The following is a 21764-nucleotide window of genomic DNA, read 5'->3' on the forward strand; positions in this document are numbered from 1 at the left end:
GGTCCCTTACTCACTGGGCCAACTGGGTCATCCGTAGAGCCTGGGGAGCCAGACTGGAGAAGGGAACAGAGACTCCTAGACAACTGGTCACTACCTAGGTTGAATGACAAGGGCCACAGGGACCAAGCGAGGGGGCCCTGCCTGGCTTCGGTGGCCTGTGAGTCATAGCCCTCAGCTGAGTTTCTTCTTTGTCCACAGGTCATGGCACAGGGAGGCTGGGACTCTGGTGGGAAGTCTGACAAGATCCTGGGCTGGTTTACAGGCACCTGCCCCAGTCTCGGCTGCTCAACGGTGGCTCCCATCAGAAAGCCACAGATCATGGCCATTCCGGAGAGTCCCCTGCCTCCTTCTATCCCTCCCTTGGGCAGATATTTAGAGTCACTCAGTGGGCTGCTTGTTCCCCAGTCATCCTCTTCGAGAGTACTGTATTGGTTATTAACCAGGCTTTAAAAAGAATGAAATCCTGACACAGACCACAACATTTATGAACTTGAGGGCACCAACCTAAGTGAAACAGGCCAGACACAAAAGGATCATGTTGTATGCTCCTGTTTGCGTGAGGGACCTAGAGTAGTCTGAATAACAAGGGCAGAAAGACTGAAGTTTCCCAGGGCCTGGAAGAGGGGTAGTCAGTGTTTGGTGTCAGTTGGAGAGGGCGAGAGAGGCCTGGAGCTGGCCGGCGACAGTAGCTATTATCAGAACGTGGTTGTATTCAAGCCTCCAAAAATGACTATGACATGGATGGGGCACAGCTCAGCCGGTGAAGGACTGGTCTCACAAACATAAGCGTGTCCACATGTGATCATGTGATCCCAGTGTTGGGGTGCAGGGACAGGTGGCTCCCTGGGGCTTGCTGGCCAGCCAGTCTAGCTGAATCAGCAAGGCCGAGGTGCAGAGAGAGGCCCTGTTTCAAGATCTAAGGAGGGCCATTGAGCTGGCTCAGCCGTTAGGAGTGCTGAATGCCTTTGTGAGGACCCAGGTTTAATGCCAAGCACGCACACCAGCTGGCTCACAACTGCCTGTATCGCTGGCTCCGGGGCACAATGCTCCCTGGCCTCCTGGGGTACATAGAAACTCATGCAGGCACTCATGTATACCCACAAATAACAAATCTTTGAAATGTGAGAATGGCTGAGGGACACACCCAACACCAACCTCCATCTTTATCACATGTGTAGTGCGCACACACACACACACACACACACACACACAACTGACTATCATGGAAAATTGTGTATATACTTTACCACAACAAAACCAAAATGGAAAGCAATTATCCAAATAGCATGTATATGAGCACAAGGGAGACAGGCTCAAAGCCCAGGCTCATGGGCTTTGGAGGCGTAAAGCCAGCATGGATTCAGCACACACAAGGCCCTGTATTTGATGCCCAGTATCAAAAACTACTTCATTATGAGCAGTTTGGACTAGTTCCTGTCCAATCTTCTAATGAGTCTGGTGGGTACAGAGAGACAGGAAGATGACAGACTGACTCTGCTGCTAGCTGTGGTCCTCCTCGCTGACTCTTTGAAGGAGAGAGTCGCACACCTGCAGCCTCAGGTGCCAGGCATCGAGGTCACGGCAAGGTCACGGGCAAGGCATTAACTCTCGAAGCCTTCAGGGATGCCTAAGACCTGTCTGGCTTAGCGCTGAGCCTTTTAGTCAGCCAGGAAAGGCCCCGAACGAATGAGCCCGCTTAATCCTCACGAGGAGCCGGGAGGAAAGTGCATTTTTATGTCCATTTCAAAGTTCATCTCAGAGACTCGGGCTCTGAGCTCACACGGTGGGGAGGAGGCAGAACAGGGAAGCTGGGGGCTGGCCAGCTTTGCTCTTGTCCCTGCGGTGCTGGCTTCCCCGTCAGGAGTCCGTGAAGAGAGCCTGTGCCATCATGCCCTTGTCTGACTCAGCCCTCTCCAAGCCCCAGAACACAGTAGGTATTCAGCAGATATTTAGGAAGCCCTCCTCCGTTTCTCTGATCTCCCCCACAGCCCTGGCAGGTAGCGAAGAGGGAAGCAGGGTTGCTGCCGCTCTTAGTCATCTGCTTGGCAGTTGAGATGGGGTGACTTCCTCCGGGTCACACGGTCCCACTGTCCTCTGAGCTGCGTATCAGCCCCTGGCTCACCTCCCAGTCCTTTCCAATTCTATCACCGAGGCCTTGGCTCTGGCTGCTAAAGGGCACGCATTAATTGGGAAGAGGAACCTGTTGACTCATCACCAGCCGTGATAATTGCAGCCATGCTCGTCCGTGATCCTTAATTTGTGTAATCCCACCTCCTCAGCACGGATGAAGTGCGCGTTGTGTCTCTAATGGGCCAGTCCACAGAGAGGTTGCGTAACTTCCCCAACACTGCACAGCTAAGGACCGTCCAGAGAGTTGAGTTCCGTCTGATTCCAGATTGTGAGTCATGCGCTTTGCAAAAATAAATAAATAAATAAATGAAATCTCAGGCCCGTGTTGCATCCTCTAGGAGACCCAAATAGATTCCCGGGTAAGCTCCATGGTGATGAGGAAGGGGGCTGCCGGAAGTGTCCCACTAAATTAACTACAGAGCCAGACAAGAAAAGCATCACTGTGTGGCAGTTTTGTTGGAGTAGAGATTGTTGCCGGTCTCTAGAGCTGACTGGTGGGGGCTGGGGAAAAGGCATCTCTCGGACACACAGGAGCGGGTGGATATTGGAGCAGAAATGAAGAGCACAGGAGCTGGCCTCTGACTGGGACAGATGGACTGCTGACTCAGCTAGAGCCATCAAGAGAGAAGCCGGGCAGCTGATGGAGGGATGCGTGAGGCCGTGCTCAGTGCCGACCTGCCCAGTGCCTGGCTCCTCCCCTATAGAACTGGGAAGGCTACACTCACATTTACTCTCACCGTTGTCCTGAAAAAAAGCAGCATCCCAAGTGCCCCCTCTCCCTAGATTCTATGCCTTGGCAGGGTTGCCAGTATACACCAACCTGATCAGACCAAAGAGTTTCCTCAACCGTCCCCAGTCAACCCCGCTTGTTACCTTAGACCATCACAGCAAGGAAGGGGAGGAAGTCTCCTTCCACAAACTCCCTTTCTCCTCAGTGACATACGCCTAGCAGCCCCTGGGTCTCTGGGTTGTCAGGAGGTGTTGTGTGACAAAATCCAACTAAACAGATGAGCAAAGAGAGGCTCGAGGCCAGTGCTCCGGGACCCAGTGCCTGTCACCAGCATTCCTATAACAGTAACCAGAACTCGGGATTCCTTGTCTAGGCTTTTCCCCAGCCTCTGCAGAGCCGGGACTGAGCACCGGGCCGGTGGCAGTTCTTAAGGAACTTGTGATCTGGCGAGGGGAACGGTTGGGTAGTGACTGCAGCAGCTGGAGAAATGAAAGAGAGGCAAAGCTCAGGCGAAGGCTGAAGTGGGAGAGGGCCAGAGACCCCCCCATGCACACCTCAGTGAAAACGAAAGCTAAGCACGGCGCAACACCTGCTCCGGAGGACAGACCCTTCGGACAACATGTCTGTGGGATCCATTCCCACTTGTAACAGTGATGTCTTTGAGGCAGGGTCTCCCCGTGTTGCCCGGGCTGGCCACAAGCAGGGTTCTTCTGGTCTTAGCCGCCTAAAAGACCGGAACTTCATGGTATGCTCCAAAGTGCTCGGCGTTCTCGGCGTTTGAAAGTAACTGCACAATTTGGGAAAGGCAGACGGTACTCATCTGCGCCTGTGCGCACCCCGCCCTAGCTCAACAGGCCGAAGAGCTGAAATCACTTGCTAGCTTACCCTTCCAACGTGCTTTTTGTTCACTCTCTGATAAGGCTCGGTCTGAGTGCGGTACAAAGGGGAAATGGGGGCAGGGTGCTCAGGGACCAGGGAGGTCCAGGATGACCTCGTGGAGAAAGTGGAATTTGGACTTGGACTTAAAAGAGGGAACGGGCTTGGAAAGGCCACAAACAAGAGGAATTTCAGACCAGGGGAGCATCTCACGGAGCCAAAAGGGCTGGGAAGGAAGCAAATGCGACCTCCTGTGGAGTCCCTGCCTCAAGCCAGCTGCTGTGATGCGTAACAAATGCGTGCTATCTCAGTAACTCTCGGCAGATACCAGAGTCTCCTCAGCTGAGGGTGGAAATCTGAGGTGCACATACCTATTGGCTGTAACCGGGCTGTTTAGCCCCAGGGCCAACTCATGCCCGAGGGAGAAAGGGGAGGGGTGCTTTGAATGGGGACCGGTTCTTGGGGATGGGGCTCATTACCTCAGCGACATGGATGCTTAGGTGCCTGTCCTCCTGAGGAAGGAGGGGCTGGGACTTGGCCAGGGCTAAGGAGGGGCAGGAGGGACCCTCTGCCCGCTCAATCCTGTGCTACATAGGGCTTTATCAGCACCGTGCAGAACCTGACAATCACACAGGCCAGCCACTGTGTCACAAGCCAAGATAAAGCAGCCCTGGTCATGGGACTCTGACTGTTGCTGAACAAGCAGAAGCCACCACCAGGCCAATGGCCAGTTTGGAGGGAGGCCTCCCTGGGACCCACTCTGGCAAGGAAGACGTCCAGGAGGGCAGCAGCACGAATGCCTAAAGGCCCTGGCATTCGCCCAGTACCTTTGGCAGGGCATCAGAGCCATGCTGGGCCCAGTTCTCAGTCCATGGCTCACTAGCCATGTGACTGTAGGCAGATGACATCACCTCTTTGAGCCTCAGTTTCCAAAGCCATAAAATAACAGCAGTAACACCACCTTCCCTTTTTCGACCTGTGTGCAGCCAGCTTGTTGCCATCTGTCTCTTCCCCTTCCTCCCTAGTGTTGCTCTCTTTCTCTGGCAGATAGCTTCTCTACACTGCCAGACACCCAGGGCCTTGCCAGGCCAGGAGCTGAGTCACAGCTCAGTCTACTGAGTGGCTGCTGGGCACAGGAGCCCACAGAGCCAGAGGAATCTCCTCCAGCTCCTACCTGGCAGCCAGTGGTTCCCAGGCCCAGCGGACCAGATGGGAGGGAGGGAGGAGAGTTCCGACAGGCAGGCTCCGATTTTGCCAGTTTCGGCTTTTGTGCTCTGGAAGGCCAGGCCAGGCCAGTTTGCTCTGCCAGTGAGGGGACTGGCCTCCAACAATAATGTTTTCCTCAACTTTTTCTACAAAGCATCAACTGCTTTCTAATTCAAACCATCAGGAGGAGGCGTTCTCCTGCTGCGTCTCTAACCACGGCAGAAGGAGGCAGGTCATAGTTGAGGCAAGGGCCAGCCTGGATACAGCTATGGCACGGGGTTCTTAAGTGAGATCCTGAAATAGCAACCTTGGCCTTGGGGCTGGAGAGATGGCTCAGCAGTTAAGAGCACTGTCTTCCAGAGACCCTGAGTTCAATTCCCTGTAACCGCACGGTGGCTCACAATCATCTATACTGGAATCTAATGCCCTCTTCTGCCCCTCTTCTGGGATGAAGATATACACACACAGATAGGGCATATAAATAAAATCTTAAAAAACAAAACGAAACAAACCTTGGCCTCCTCATGGCATTCGAGCCAGCTCTCCATGCCACCCTCATCCACCAAGGACCATCAGGCCAGCCTTTCGGAGGAGTCTGAGGAACTGTTGGCTCACTGAGACTGCTACCCCATCTCACATCCATGCTGAGGGTTTCCTGGAGTCCCCGGCCGGGGACCACCTCTAGGCTTCCACCACCAGGCTTAGGTGCTCAGAAAACAGGGATGAGGGTTCATCAGGTCACACCTACCATCCTGGCAAGACGGTAACCTGACTAGCCAGGAAGGAGGGCTTTTCCAGGGTCCGTGCGCTCTACCCCTGGGACCGTGGCTCTGCTCGGGTTCTATGGGACACCGGCTGCCGTTCCTCCAACAGTTGGGGACAGAGCTGACAGATGACCTGCCTGCTAAGTACAGAAATGAAACCCAGGCCCATGCTAACACTATACGCCAGTGCTCACAGCAGCATTCTCCACGGAAGCCAAAATACCCCTGCGGCTGGGGGCGGACAGCGCTCACCTAGAGTGAATGGAGCAGCCCTGGGTTTGATTCCCAGCCCCGCCACGGCGGTGTGTACACTAATCTCAGCATTCAGATAGAGGCAGGAGAATCAGAACTTCCGGGGCATTCATGGCTTCACCTTGAGTTCAAGGCCGTGAGACTGTTTGAAATACAGAAAAAGTTGCCTGGAGGGGGTGGTGCATGCCTTTAATTCCAGCATTCGGGAGGCAGAGGCATGTGGATCTCTGAGTTTGAGGCCAGCCTGGCCTACAAAGAGAGAGTTCCAGGACAGCCAAGGCTACCCAAAAAAACAAACAAACAAACAAACAAACCTATCTAGAAAAGCCAAAAAGAAAAAGAAGGAAGAGTCGATATTACTTAAGCAGAGAAAGAGCATATGTTCTGTCCCCACAATGGCATGTTAAACAGCCATGAGAAGAAGGAAGCAAGCCAGGCAGTGGTGCGCTCAGAACCCGAGGCAGAGGCAGGCCGACCTCTGAGTCTGAGCCCATCTTGGTCTTCAGAGTGAATTTTAGGAAAGCCAGGGATGCACAGAGAAACCCTGTTTCAAAAAAACAAAGAAAAAGAAGAAAGGCATGTTCCAGCAGGGCCATCTTTGGAAACACTAGCTTAGATGATAGACACTAATCCCCAAAGGCCATATGCATGCTTCCATTTGTATGAAATTCCCAAAGTAGGACACTCCATGCAGACAAAGGGCAGATTATGGGTTGCCCAAGGTGTAGGAGGATAGCCAAAGGGCACAGGCTGTTTTTTGATTGTTTGTTTTGGTTTTGGTTTTTTTTAGACCTGTGTAGCCTGTGTTTCCCTGTGTAGCCATGGCTGTCTTGGAACTCACTCTGTAGACCATGCTAGCCTTGAACTCATGGAGATGCACCTGCCTCTGCCTCCCGAGTGCTGTCTTTTGTTTATTAAGACAGTAGCCCAGGCTAGCCTCCAGTCCACCGGCCTCAGCTTCACAAGTTCTAGAATCACCGATCTGTGCCGCCATGCCAAGCCATGGTTGTTTTTACAGTTATGAAAATGTTCGAAAATTGCCTGTGGCGGTAGGCACACATGTGGACGCATTAAATTGTCATCTTGAATGATGTGGGATGAGCACCCTGTCTCTACAAAGGTAGTTTAGAAAGAATAGGTTAGAGTCAGGCATGGTGGTGTACACCTGTAATCCCAGCACTTCAGCAGCAGAGACAGGAGAATCCAGTTCGAGGCTAGCCTGAGCTCCACAGTAAGACCTTGTCTGAAAAACAGGAAGGGAAGAGAAGTTTAAGGCCCAGATTTGTCAGAACTCATAAACCAGATGTGTGAACAGTTCCAGTCAAGACAGCAGGGCGCACAAGCCAGGAACACGGGGCGGGTCATCCAGGGAGACTTATGGCCCCAGGCCCACACCTGCCTGCTTCCCTATCTGTTAGGATTGCCTGCTGTCCTTGCCCTGCGCCCCCTGCTCCTGGGCCTCTCCCAGGGAAACACTGGTGCCTGAGGAGAAATCGAAACAGAACTGCAGGTGTCGCGTCCTGTGCAAATTCCAAGAAAAGACAGAGAGGGGCTCCAGAGGTGACTGGCTCTTGAGCTTTGAAGGGAGGAAGGAAACACAAGCCACGAGAGGAAGTGAAAGAGGAGGTAGGTGTGAGAAAGAGGCAGATGCCTGGGTAGAGGCCACAAAGGCCACACAGAGCCCACAGGGCCTCCCCCATCCCATCATTGGCTCCTGTCTCTGAAGCCCCCCTTCACTCTCTTCCTTGGCCCCTGGGGCTCTATTGCCCTGGTGTTGATGGGTCCTGAATCTGGAGGCAGCAGACACCACTGCATTGCCATTGAAGTTCATTTCTTGACCTCCCACCTTGAGAGAGGGACTCTCAGAACAGCCCGCTCGCCCTGTGCGCTGGTGACCATTTGTTGTTCTGTAAGACGGGCAACACAGGTTCAAGGCTGGGCTCGTGGTGGCATAATGACACTTCTTGTGCTGTCTTGAACCGTGACCTCACCTCACCTCCACTGCCTCTGGGGTCACAGCACAAGCAAGGAAGGCCTGTAAGTGTTCGTCTCTCCATTCAGTGGGAGATAGGAGGTTCATGGAGGCAGTCAAGGTGCTGGGCTTCCTGGGGCTCCTTTAGGCCTGTTGGCTCCAAGCTGAAGCCAAAGGTGACAGGATGCCTGAGCTTCTGCATGAGCAGGGGACCAGCTCCACATTCATGCCATGCATCCTGGCTCAGCTGATAGAATCTTGCCTAGCATGGGCAAGGTCCTAGGCTCACAGCAACACACACACACACACACACACACACACACACACACACACACACACGCAATGGCCTGGGTCCCATGGAGGATATTCAAGGAAGATTCACACACACACCTTCAAATGTGCCAGGGCTTTATAGGCAAATGCTGACTGAAGCTGAATCATGACAGCCCTGAGGGCAGAGTAACAGGGACATGGACAGGGACTGCGATGGAACAGGCTGCCTGAGCGGGACATCTGAAGCTAGATAAGAAGCTACTCCAGCTCTGCCACAGTTTCCTTTCCTGAGTGTTACTGTGAACCACAGTAGATGTGGAAATCTCTCCCCAGCAGCAAGCGACTGAGTCCCTCTGACTCGAAAGTTACGGCTGGATGCCCTTGAATGCACTCAGTTCTGACTCGCTCACAGGTATGTGAGCTGCTTCCAGCCAGACACCATCGGTCTTCCCGCTAACCTGCTGCGGGGTAGGGTTCCCACACTCCCTTCCTGGCTCCCATGAGTTTGTTTGAGCCTCTCACAGAACTTGGGGAAGCACTACTCTCGACAGGATTATCAGAGCGGTTATCACAAAGGCTGCAGGTGAAGAGGTAGCCAGGGGAGGAAGAACTGGCATTTTTCTGACACTTCCTGAAAGAACCTCCCTTTGTCCAGAAGCTTCCTGAACCCAGTCTTTCTCTTAAGAAGCCTTCATTGTATATGCAAGACCGCTAATAGATGAAGAACAGCTAGGCTCCCCTTAAGATCTTAGTCTCTGTAGCCTTCCTCCAGGGTCCCTCTGGAACACAGAGGACCTTCTGAATCACTGTCAGTCAAGGCAGCTGGGGGTTGGAGGCCGGGAACCATAGACAAAAGCAAAACAGTTAGTGAGCTCACCAAGGGTGCTGGAGCATTGCTGTGAGGATCTGTGGGGAAAAGGAAACTGAAGGAAGTGAGCGCGGAGCCTGGCTTCCCAGGCCGGCCCCAGGGGCACCCTCTGAGGTGGGGGCTGTCGTTTGTGCTGACAACACCCCTGCCCTTCACCCATCTCCCTAGTGCCCTCCCAGTATTTAGAGAAGGAAAACTGTTCCCAGACAGTGCATGTGTGCCCCGGGTAAAACCATCCCTGATTAAGAGCGACTGTCTTAGATGACCTTTAAGCTCCCAGGGAGTCTGTGATCTCACTGTACACAAGGAACCACAAGAATCCCCCGTGTTTTGAGCCCCGGTGGCCTCTGTGATGTTGAGCCTTGGATGAGTCATCCCCTTTAATGTCCTTGCTGTCCTGGTGACTCTGTTCTCAGGACATACTCCCCAGCACCCAGCCAGGCTTTCTCTGACTTCTTATGCTCTTGATGCAGATCCTCCTTGTCAATGGTTCCTTGTCAATGGTGTGTGTCCGTGTGCGATTTCCCCCTGAGAAAGAAGCAGGACCTCCGGAGAGCCCCCTGGGTGTTGCTCAAGTCTACACTCACCAAGAGCTCCTCAAGCCCAGCACTCCGGAAGCTGTCATGTGTGAGAAGAAAAATGTATATAGCTGACCAACGGACCCACCCTGGGCTGCCCAGCTCTGCACTCATGGCCCCAAGGGCATTCTCAGGAGGGAGCCTGCTAGTGAAGTGTTCTGCCAGGGCCCTGGGCACAGGTCTCTGACCCAGAAGACAGACCACTGCACAAGAAGGATGGGGCAGGGAACCCTTCTCCGAAGGAGGGAATGACTTACAGAGGGTGAGCGGACAAGGCCTTGTCCACGACCCCCAAGTAGTGCCTTTCTCCCAGTCTAGAAGGAACTTTGGAATAACAAGGATGGCAGGAGGTAGAAGGCCTAGTTAACTACATTTGGGCTAAGTGGAGGCCATAGCCCAGAGCTCAGGAAGACCACAGTCCTGCAAGGGGCGACATGGAAGCCAGAGCCCCATGAGGAGCCACAGGGAAGCCACAGTCTTGTGAGGGCGCCTTCTTGGGTTTCTTTTGTAAAGCACAGAAGATTCGAACTAATTGGTGGTTTCCAAGCTTTTGCGGGTGTTTTGATTTTGTCTGCAGTAAAAGAACCCTAACTTCTTTAAGGAGAATCTGATGCGAAGAGGCAGTGGGTCCACCTCCCAGTACCATGGGGCTCCACAGCCCCAACTGGGATTGAGACCCTTCAAGCTGCAACCACTCCCACCTGATGGTGACATGCCCCTCCACATAACAGAGTTGGATGCTGGGAGGTTCAGAGGCAGTGGCTGGGGTGAGTGCTCTGACTGGGACTTCCCTGAACATACTAGAATGGAAAATTCTGGTCAGCTGAGGATCTATTTATTTCAGTGGGTCTCAGTATAAACAGGAATTTGCAGAACTGGGCAAAGACTCGCTATCCCAGAAAGAGTTACAGGCCACGAGTTTGAGCAGACCCAGGCAGGCTCTGATGATTTTGGAAGACAAAGCCCAGAGTAGAGACACCCCACTTTTGCACCCAGACTGGCTTCTGTGGCAACAGCCCCAAGAAGAGCTGGCTCAGGCCAGAGCTCTGGGAAGCGATGCAAGCATCAGCTCTGTTCTCTGAGTTTTGCCATGCAGGTTTTTGTTTTGTTTTATTTGTTGGGGAAACTGACACTCAGAGAGATGGCATCACTTGCCAATGATGGAGGCCTCAGCTTTGTGACCAGAGACCTCCCCCACCTACCCACCCACCAAGGCTGGGGTAGATATGAACCAAGCCTGGCTTGGAAATTGGGACGTTTGACATGAGACTGTTACATGAGGACCAGTGCTCTGAGTTCAGGATTGAGTCAAGCGCTGATAACTGAGAAATCAATGAAGACTTAGCCTCTAGGACAAAGGGCCAAGGTTTACTCTGCTGGTTAAGGCAGCTAACTGGGGGAACGGATAGAGGTTTTTGCCAGTAATAGACAATCTAAGCTATCTTTGGACTGTGCAGGCCAGTGACAGAGGGTGTTGGGGAAGCACATTTGCCCCAGAGGGAACAACCTGTGCTACGGGGCTGAGACAACTTGAGGAATTCTTCCATCTGTAACTTCCATGGGCATTAGAAGGACATTAGGGAGTGACGAGAAAAGAAGACCAGGCAGCCATGATGAGTATCTCATATATATATGGTTCAGTCTTGGGGGATGCCGAAACTATCTTACTGGACCTGGGAAAGGCCCTGAGAGAGAGGCTTCAAGGCCTTGAGGGAGAGGCTTCTTTTGCCGTGGCTGCTGTTTTAAGCCACAGCAGGCATTTTGCCTATGTTTACCCGTCGTTCTAGAGGCCAGACATCTGAAGCAGGTGTCCAGAGGTCCTGTGAGGATCCTGCCTTGCTCCTTGCAGCCTGTATAGAGGCTGCATTTCTACATTTCTCTTAGGACACCTGGTGCTAGATTGAGGGAAACTCTCACAATCCAGGACATTGTCATCTAGGGACCTTTGACTTAGTTCCATCCACCGTGACCACTTTTCTGGCCGATGTGATCGCATTCTCATGGTCTGTCTTCTGGGAAGATCACCGTTCCGTGCACTGCTGGAGGTGGCCGCCCCATAGTCTTGTTTCATGTTCTCGATGCTGGGACATGTGTCACTCAGTGGCACCGGGACCCCAGATGCAGCGAGATCTGCATGCACCTTAGTACAGGCTGGACCTTGTTCTGTGTTATGTATCTGGTGACACAAAGGGACCCTATTCCACAGAAAAAGAAGATACAGAGAGAATCTGGACCATGTAGCCCTCCTATGGCACTGCTGTCCTTCTTGAGATCCCTGTGTTCTCTGGTACCCAGAAAAGTGTGGGCATATAAGAGTCAGCGCAGGTGTGTGGGGACTGGATTCTCGGGCCCTGGTGGGGTAGAGAAGGAGTCTGGGGCCTGACTAGAGAGAAAGATGCATTCATGAGCATCGCATAAACTGAGGGTGTTGCTGGGAATGTGAAGGGTGCTCACAGGGAGGAGGACCGAAGAGTACCGCTCCAAGGAAGACTAACACCATCCAGAAAACATGGCCAGGGAGGGATGCTCAGAGCGTGGACAGGGTGCACAGAGGCAGAGGTGGGCAGAGCAGGAATGAGCTGGGCACATCCGGTCCCCACCACGGTTCAGTTCTATGGAGCACAAGTCAGGAGGAAGTAATGGGGAGTGAAACTGAAGGGTAGCCTTTTAGCTTGATTCTCAGGCTGCTGGAGGCGGCCAAGGGTTTCAGCAGGGAGTACCCCCGTTACTTTGGGTTTCTGCTTGTTTGTTGGGTTTTTTTTTTTTAACGTTTGTTTATTTATTTGTTTGTGCGAACAGACGTGGAGATGAGGTGACAACAGTCAGGATGCAGGGTGGAGCTCAGATCCTCAGACTTGGCAGCAAGTGCCATCTCACTGGCCCTAGCTTGTATTTCAGAAAGGTTACTCTAGCCCTGGCTTTGACTTAGATCCTGAGGAGGTTGGAGGGTTTCTACAGGAACACAGTGGGGCGGGGGCGGCAGCCTGGAGTTCAGCTCCAGTCCCTCAGGTGGCAGGTGCGGGATGAAGCTGTGATTGGGGCAGAAGGAGCTTCATCACCCCCCCCACACACACACACACACCCTTCATTCCCTTGATGGCCACAGTTAAAAGGTCTGGTGCATGGACGGAGAAGATTCTCTGACAGAAGCCAGGGTGAGACCAGCCTTCATATGGGCAGGACCGGGCCTGTGGGGAGGGCTGCTGGGCGGGGTGGGGGTGGGGTGGGAGGACACTTGCTAATAGGACCTTAGAGGAGGCGGTTAGGTCAACGTTTCCCAGATGGTGTCTGTGGAATGTGGTCCTGGAAGGGCTGCTGGAGAAGGCATGCCATACACGCCTTCCCATCCAGCTGTCCCGAGAGCCCTGAGAAGCCCCACAATAAAGACTTCCTGTTTTGTTTGTTTAGTTTAGTCCACAGTTGCCCAAACTTTTTTGAATACAAAAATCTTGTTTTTCTTTGACAACTGTCCTTGTTGGTCGGGGACAGCAGAGCTGCCTTGGGCCAATGCTGCTATGGAGGAGAGCGCACCAGAGGGGGGTGGGGTGGAGCTGGGGGGGGGGGCAAGGTTCCTGCAGGAGCGCCCACCAAGGCTCTGGGTCCCTATCTCCTTGCTCCTAGTCTGTCCTACCAGCAGCAGTGACTTCAGGCCTCCTGTGAGAGGAGCCTGTGATTCTGGTGTGAAATGAACACCTGCAGAGAAGTCTGGAGTGAGGCCTGCCTCTCCCACAGAGGCAGGGTGGAGTGCCTATGAGGTGAGCTCAAGGTGGGAAACTTGAAAGCCTGCCTGCCAGTAAGGAACAATGTTTTACACACATTATATATCAAAGGGTCTGACACCCCCACTCCCACATGCACACACACCTCCCAACTGGCCCTGGGCCTAAAACTTGGCTGTTAGTCACCCACTTGCCTCAGAGCACTGAAGGCCCCAGTGGAGATGTGAATGTGTGGCCTCCAGTGTCTCTTCCGAGAGGCAGGCTTTCTGCCCCGGCCTCCCATCACCATCAGTCATCATGACTCACTCACCAGATTAATCCCGTCAGAAACTGGTCTCTAGGCAAGGATTGGAACCAGAGAGAGTCTGGAGTGTGGGGTCAGGCTTTTGGGGGCCAGGAGCCTCGGAGTGCATGGCCTACGCGCTATAAGGCCACCACCCTCGATCATGCCCTACCACCTCCTCAGAGGACACCAGGATTGGAGGCTTAGAAAGCGCTACACAGCTGCCAAGAATGGCCAGGAATGGGCTCTGCTCTGAGAGGCTGCACGATACAGGAAACCCACAAGACAGGCCTCGCCATTGAGGCCAGTTCAGCGTAGGATTCATCCCTGAGAAAACAAAAGAGGAAGCAGCCGAGTCACCTGCTCCCTGGCAGGGCGCTCACCCTGATTTAGGAGGCATGTGCTAGTTGGATGGCTGCTCTATGTCTCCCCTAAGCAGCCCTGGCAGTCTGTGGGGGCAAGAATACAGGGAAACTGTCTCCTCTTAGGTCAGGTCTCATCAGCTAAGCCAGCCCCTTCCTCCTCAGCTTCTCAGACTCAAGGGCACGCTGTTAGCAGTTGACACCATCTTGTCTGTTTGTGGACCCGCTGATCATTCTTCATCCAGATGGAAGGGATGCTCCTAAGGGCAGGGCTGGGTGTGCAGCCAGCATCGCCAACACAATACAGATTTCGTAAGCCCATACTAAACTAGTGAAGGATGTAAACGGATTCTGTGCAGGTCAGATACCAGCTATTAAAAGCCTCATGGACTGTAACAGCCTCTGTCACCAGCACCCATCTGTATTCTGCAGCCCCAAAATACAGAGAATGGGCCCGACCGACTGTGTTCCAATAAAGCTTTATTTACAAAAATCAAAACAAACAAATAAACAAGCCAGGCAGGAGGCAGGTGAATTGAACATACCAAAATTCAGGATGCTCAGAGACATAGAAATCTACTTTATATGCGACCCTGGACTGGTGGGACATGGCTGATAGACCTCTGGGTGTAGACTGGGGCGGCTTGGAAATCTGTCAGGGACAGAAACTAAACCAGGACAGCCTGCTCCAAAGCCTGTGCCAGCTCACACCAGCCTCCCTTTATGACCTGACAGGGAAGCGCTGCTGTCTCTAGAGTCAGCCTACCGCACTGGTGCAGATTCCTCGGCCACCCCAATTCTATGTCCGAAGGTGAACGGAAGCAATGTCCCTGACTCCCATGAGCACAGCACTCGTGGGCACAAATGCACAAGAGCACACCTGAGCACAAACAGATCCCAAGCCAAAGAACCAGACAATGACAGTCGGGCTGGGTGTCTGGATGGTGTCTGGGGTGTCGCTGTGCCGGAGGAGCAGATTAGACAGGGCGAGATGATGAGATGGTGGATGGGTGACACCGCCTGCGGTAGGAGAGGGGTGGTCCTGGACAGGTGAGGGCTGCCTAGAGCTCTGCAGCAGCTGCCCTTGACCTGCTGGAAGCCAGGATCCCCCAGCCGAGGTGTGTGCCTGCCAAAAACATCTCCCGAGCGCCAAACATGCTGGCGCCGGATGGGAATTCCTGATTTTGCCTGTTCTGGGCTCGGGGGTTGGTTTCCCTGCCCCAAAGGCCTCAGGACTCCCCGGGCATTCCCTGAGAGCCTTCTGGGATCCAGAACCTAACAAGCAGTCCTGGGAAACCCCAAACGCAGAATGAGGGCTTTGACACTGCCAAGCCATGAGCAAGATGGAGTCCTGTGGACCCGTGTATTACGACCCTGAAGGGAAAGCTTCCAGAGCCTGCTTCACAGAGATGCCAGGTTCACTCAGCCTTGTTCAGCTGCATGCAAGCCGGCTCTGAGGGTCCTAAAGCCCGTCTTTTCTCTCTCAGCCCACCCATCTCTGCCTCCTCAGCAGGTGTGGAGTGAACTCCTGCAGGTCCTTTAGAGAGAGCCGGGGTTGGGGGGGGGCCGGGGCTGCTATGGAGAGAGGGGCACCCGGGTGTGTGTGTCCTGCCATGTGGGTGGCTTACTTCTTTGCGTCAGGCTGGTCTGGTGGAGACAATGACCTCACCTGCTTGGAAGAGCCCTGGACCGCTGCTGAGATCTGGGATGGGGAGGGGTCCCAAGGCCCAGACAAAGAGGAGCTGGGGGCTGAGAACACCCCTCCCCGGGGCCTGGCCAAGGCCCAGCGTGGCTGCCTGTGGTCTGGCCCCAAAACAGGGGACAGACCTCCTCTGTGGCTGGCACCCGCTCAGCAGCCTCTTCCCAGCCACGTTAGGAGAAAGAGAGAAGGGCTGACGTGGGCCTGACCTCATACCCGGCCCCCTCCACTGGCGGCTGTCTCCCTCAGCCTGGCCTTCCCTACTTCCAGGAAGCTGGACCTCCTGGCACTGGGGCAGAGAGTCAGCAAAGCTTTCTCCGCTGGACCCAGAGACAGCCCGTTTAGCTCCTCTGCTGTCCCATATGACAGCTAGACTTCGCCTTCTGACAATTTCTGTCAGTGTGGGTGTGAGGATTCCCAAAATTAATCGCCCCTGAGGCAGATAGGGCTTTGACATGCAAACGCTACCTGGCTGTCTGGGGGCCTCATTACAGCTAATTCTCTCGGCCTTAGCAGTTGTTAATTGTGCTGGAATCAGTCTCCTCTTCTGCTTCAGCCAGACGCCTGACCGAGGAGCTGTTCAGGTTATCTCTCGCTGTCTCTCCCCACAATGTTCCCAAAACCCAAGGCTCTGGCTGATTTCTAGGAGAGTTTGTTCCTGAAGATCGGACCCGGAATCTTACACGTGCTAGGAACTCTCTCTACCACTGAGCTATAATACAACCCTCTTTCTACTTTTCCTTTTGAGATGGGGGACCTTCTAAGTTCTCAAGGTGGCCTTGAATTCACTCTGTAGTCCAGACAATTCTGGCACTTGGTGGTCCTCCTGCCTCAGCCTCCTGAATAGGTGTAGTTACAGACGGGTTGGGTTCATGTCCCCAAGCCCCAAAAGGTTCTCCACAGTTAAGCTCTGGCAAGTATGGATGGTGCTGGTGGGTGTGTCCCTCATTTAATGCTCAGAGCATGCTTGGATACCCAGCCCAGGCCTCCAATAGTGAAAGTGTGGTTGCTATGACCTGGGTGAAGAATCCACACACATTCTCTGTATGCAGTAGGTACTCAACTAGCAGCAGGACTTTGTGAAGCACGAACCTGTGAAGGGACAGATCCCACAGCCCTGGAAAAGCACACCAAGGAGCCAACACTGATCTGGAAGAACCCAGCCTTCCCGAATCACAGAACACTTTGGGAGAACAACCTTGAGGAATCAGAATCCTGCACATAGCAAAAGAGACCCGACATCCTGGACAAAGAGAAGAGCCAAAACAAGGATGGACATCAAGGGAGGATGAGACGCTGAGCAGATCCAAAGCTCTGCTGCGGCTAAAGGGAGCTGGTGAGCCCATCTGGGAATGCCAGGCAGTGATGGCAGCTTGTTCAACAGGCTCTCCGGGCCCTGTGCCCGAGGACCCTGTCCACACGCATGAAACCAGCCTTGAGGTGGGGATTAGACTGTGATTGACAAGAACTGGGCCTTCTCCTGTTGGTATCTTGTGCAGAAACTTTAAAACTTTTGAAGTGAGGTGGCTTGATCTGAGGTGGCCTTGAGGTGAGGCGAGGAATGCTGTTGAAGGCTGTTGCTACAACAGGAGACAGAAGTGATGAGACTGTGGCAAGGGCGCAGTGTGTGTGTGTGTGTGTGTCTGTGTGTGTGTGTGTGTGTGTGTGTGTGTGTGTGTGTGTGTGTGTGTTGGGGGGAGCTACCCCAGGCCACATAAGATTTGACCTGAACATCTTTGGTACGGATGGCATGGCAAAGATCTGGGCGTTTTATGGCAAGGTTAGTTAGTCCACTTCCTGTTGCTGTGGCAAAATGCCCTAGACAACTTGAAAAGAGCTGTTCCTTGACTCGTGGACTTGGAGGTACGAGACTGTGGCCCATGACCTGCTCTGTGTAGCGAGTCAGGGGTGTGTGCTAGAGTAAGAGAGTGGGAAGAGCTGAGCTTCCACAGTCCCTGGCATGCTCCCAGGAACCCCAGACATGCCACTAGGCCCACATTTAAAAAAATAAAAAAGTGTATCTTATTTTATATGTCTGAGTTCTTTCCCCAAATTCGTGCCTAGTGCCCTCGGAGGTCAGGAGACGGTGTCGCTCACCTGGAACTGGAGTTATCGGTGGTTGTGAGCTGCCACATGGGTGCTAGGGATCAAGCCTGGGTCCTCTGCGAGAATGAGTGCTCTCAAACCGTTGAGTCATCTCTCCGGCTCCCTAGACCCCGATTCTTTAAGGTATCATCGCTTCCTGGCTATCAAGCCTTCACCATTTCCTGGCAATCAGGCCTCCGGAGAACTAATCTATGCCACAGCAGTGTCTGGGGGTTGTCCTTACACATCGCCACAAGCTAGGTGGCTTCGGTCAACAGAACTCTCTTCCCCTACTCTCTGGGAACCGTAAGCATAAAAGTAAGATGTTAGCAGGAACACCGAGCCAGAAAGCCTCCGGGGAATGGGGGAGGACTCTACCTGGTTCCTTCTAGCTTCCGGTGGGCCCAGGCAGCCGTTGGCTTGCCATAGTATCACCCGGCGTGTCTTCCATGGCCATGTCCCCTGCCTTGCCTTTGTATGTCTCTTAGAATTCAGCTGACTGGAGAATCCAAGAGATCTCATGTTGGGACTCTTCCTACAGGACAACTGCAAAGATATGTTTCCCAAAGTTGGGGTCACCTGCTCTGGGGCGTTAGCACAAGCCCTACCTTCGTGGGCAGAATGAGGCAGAATTAAATGACACTCCTGATAGGGACCAGGATGAGGAGGGCAGGCAGAAGTGGATTCAGGGCTCTGAACCTGTGGGCTATCCACACCTGGCCCTGGATTGTGACACATTTTTCCCCGTAAAGATGGAAGATCATTTCTTTGTGGGGACTTGAAAGGGTTCCAGCTGGCCTGCTAGGCCCTGAGGCATGGGGCCTCAGAAGGGCCACGAGAGAGCCGCTGACAGGTAGAGCCCTTCTGGGCTTTGATTCATTGACCGTCTGGGCAGGAGCTGGCCAGGCTGTTAAGAATGACAAAAATGCCTCGCGCATATTTTCCTCTCAGCCAGTGGTTTCACTGAGTGTCAGTACAGTGGAGAGAGCCTGTCTGCTCTGCTTGCTGAACCCCGGCTTGGTCCCCATCTGTGGTCCGTCTGCGGCTCTCCCTCTCTTCTTCACATACACCCGCCCCCGGTCCCCAAGGCTGGATGGAGTGGGCAGGGCTGGACCACGTCCTCATAATTGAAATATTTGGCGCTTGGGGTGAGGCCAGACTTCCCCAAGTCAAAGGGACAGATTCAAGCTGGGCCTCTATGACGGCGGGAAGCCCCGGAAGCTGCCAGGATGCCAAAGCCAGTGGCTAAAGACTTTCCGCTGGGGTCCCAGAGGACTCAAGTACCCTTGGAATAAGGTGAGGGCAGACACTCAAGGCCGCAAGCCCTAGATCCCTGCCCCAGCCTTCTTGCCTTCCTCAGAACACCCTGGCCGCCGGCCTCTGTCCATCACAGAGCCTTCCTGAAGACGACTCCTGCTTCCTGTTCTACAGCCATAGAACAGCAAATACAGTGATAAAATGCATGCTGTATAAGCCTTATGGACTAGAGTTTAGATAAGCAGAACCCAGAGGAAGTGCAAGACGCAGAGACACACCCCTGTGATCCTAGGGCTGGGGAGACAGAGGAGGATCCTAGGGGATCCTCCAGCCAGTCCAGCCCCCTTGTGAACTTCAGTTTTAGTGAGACCCTGTCTCAAAAATAAGACAGAGAAGAGCAAAGAAGGAAAACCTTTGTTGTGAAAGCTCTGGCTTGGAGCACACACAAACACATGCACATACATGCAGCACACAACTCTTAACACAGATACACAGAAACGGTTCTAAAAGTGGGACATGCTGCGGGGGGTGGGGGGCACACCTTTAATCCCAGCAAGTAGGAGGCAGAGTCGGTGGATCTCTGAGTTCAAGGCCAGCCTGGTCTACAGAGTAAATTCCAGTCTCCAAAAACCAACTTACCCCTAAAAAAAAAAAGAAAGAAAGAAAGAAAGAAAGAAAGAAAGAAAGAAAGAAAGAAAGAAAGAAAGAAAGAAAGAATGAATGAATGAATGAATATGGGATACCATGGTGCCTCTGGCAGGGAGTTCCTGAGTTTGAGGCTAGCCAGGGGTACATAATGAGTCCCTGTCTCCTTCCTTCCTCCCCTAATGAGCTTTGAAATCCTGAGGGCAGATGGAAGCCCGTGCTAAGACTCAAACATCTCCCCTTAGGGACGGGACAAAGCCCTACTGCACGCCTGTCATCCTGTCTCCCTAGAGAGTCCCCGTTGGATTGCACTGGGCCTCAGCATTTGCACAAACTTCGGTAGAAACTTGCCTCCCAGGGATACGAGTGCTGCTGAAAGCGGGGCCCACAGCTCCACGTGCTACCCACTTCCACCCTCCAGGCGTCTCTCTCCCTTTGGAACCCAGTCCCACTCCCAGGCTCTGCTTACCTCAGGCCTCCTCCTTTCCAGTTGTGAGAATCACGTAACAAGATCACCTTTCCCTTTTTCCTTTTGCTGCCAGGAATCTTTGAAGCCGGACCGTGGGGATTTCGAGGCCCCTTGCACTCAGGAACATTCCCTCACAGCCCCACCCGCCCACACCCTGTGGTCTTCAGTCTTCTCATTCAGTTTGTGTCTTCTCTGTCCTGATTCTCTATGTTATCAGTGAGTTGTTTTTTTGGTTTTAATGTACTTAGTATTGTGAGCTGCTGGTAGCTGTTACTGAGAACAATGAAGACTATAAACAGGAGATAAACACACCGTCGCTCCATTCTGCCATTCACATTTATTGCAGAAAACAGGGTGGTTTGGGGCAATAAATGAATTCTCCTGCTGCATTATCTTCAAAACCGGGCTCTCAAGTCAGGAAATTCTCTTTCTTCTACGTTAACACTTGAGTCCCTTAGGTAAAAAGCCTGGTACAAAGAGGCCCTTATCAATTCTGACCACGTTTACTGTGACCAGGTGTAGACCACGGCCAGAAACAAAAGGGAACAGAAGGCCAAATGATGAGCTCTTTGTAAACTGCTAAGCCCAAGGGCTTATGGGATATCTGTTAGCTATCACTCTTTTAGATCAAGGGCCTTGTCCTCTTGTCCCAAATGGGATCCCAGACGCACAGTCCCTGGTCCCACAGTTCCATCATGAATCTGAGGGCATGAGGCCTTTGTGACCTGGGTCTCAATTACCACCATCTGAGAGGATGGTCCACTCTCCCCAGTTTGTCCCAAGCAGCCTAGACCTGACTTTGGACTCAGAGCCATCCCTTCTACATCCATCAGGGAACTGTGAGAATCTCACTACAAAGCTGGGGTGTGACATGCACTCAGCTCTGTGTCCTTGCCATCCTCAGCCAGGCAGGACAAGTCTGTCTACCTGCCCTCCGCCCTCAGGCACTGCTTTAGGAAGAGAGGGTGACTCTGATCACCCTCTCTTCCCAAGTTCACAGAGACAGAGGCAAAGACTCTAGCCAGCCTTTCCCAGCACAGTAGGCCTGCCGGCAGCTTCTTCCTATCACACAGTTGTTTGTCACTGTCCTCTGGGAGTGACCCAATAGCCAATTAATAGTCATCGTTTTATCAGGCCAGGCCTGGGCCCTCTCCCAGAGGGCAGGCAGATGGTGGATCCAGGAACCAAAGGCCTGGGTGAGAAAACCAGTCCTAGAGGCCACCGTAGGTCCTATTTGGGCTTTCAAGAATCTTCAACCTGCACCATAGATAAGGATTTAGGATGGATAAGGGCCTGCTTGGGTGGGGCAGTGCTCATCTCTGAGGAGGAAGAAAGGACACCTGGGATTTCCCGAAAGGGGACCCTCCAGAGCCTTGGCTGCTGCTGGTTGCCAAGGTCACTGTGCTGGTGTGGTGATCTCAGGAGGGGCGGGTCATGGTGGACTTCTCACTTCACATGCCAACGGATGCCCCGAGGGTCTGGCTAGTTCCTGATGCTGTACTCACTGGGGCAAGATGCTAAGATTCTGTCTCATCTGCTCCCCGTGAGGCCCGGGCTAAACAGTACTGGAGAAGGGGGGGAGGCAGTCAATCTTAT

The sequence above is a fragment of the Psammomys obesus genome, unplaced genomic scaffold (genome assembly GCF_907164565.1).
Source record: "Psammomys obesus unplaced genomic scaffold, mPsaObe1.curated_primary_1811, whole genome shotgun sequence".
Classification (NCBI taxonomy): domain Eukaryota; kingdom Metazoa; phylum Chordata; class Mammalia; order Rodentia; family Muridae; genus Psammomys; species Psammomys obesus.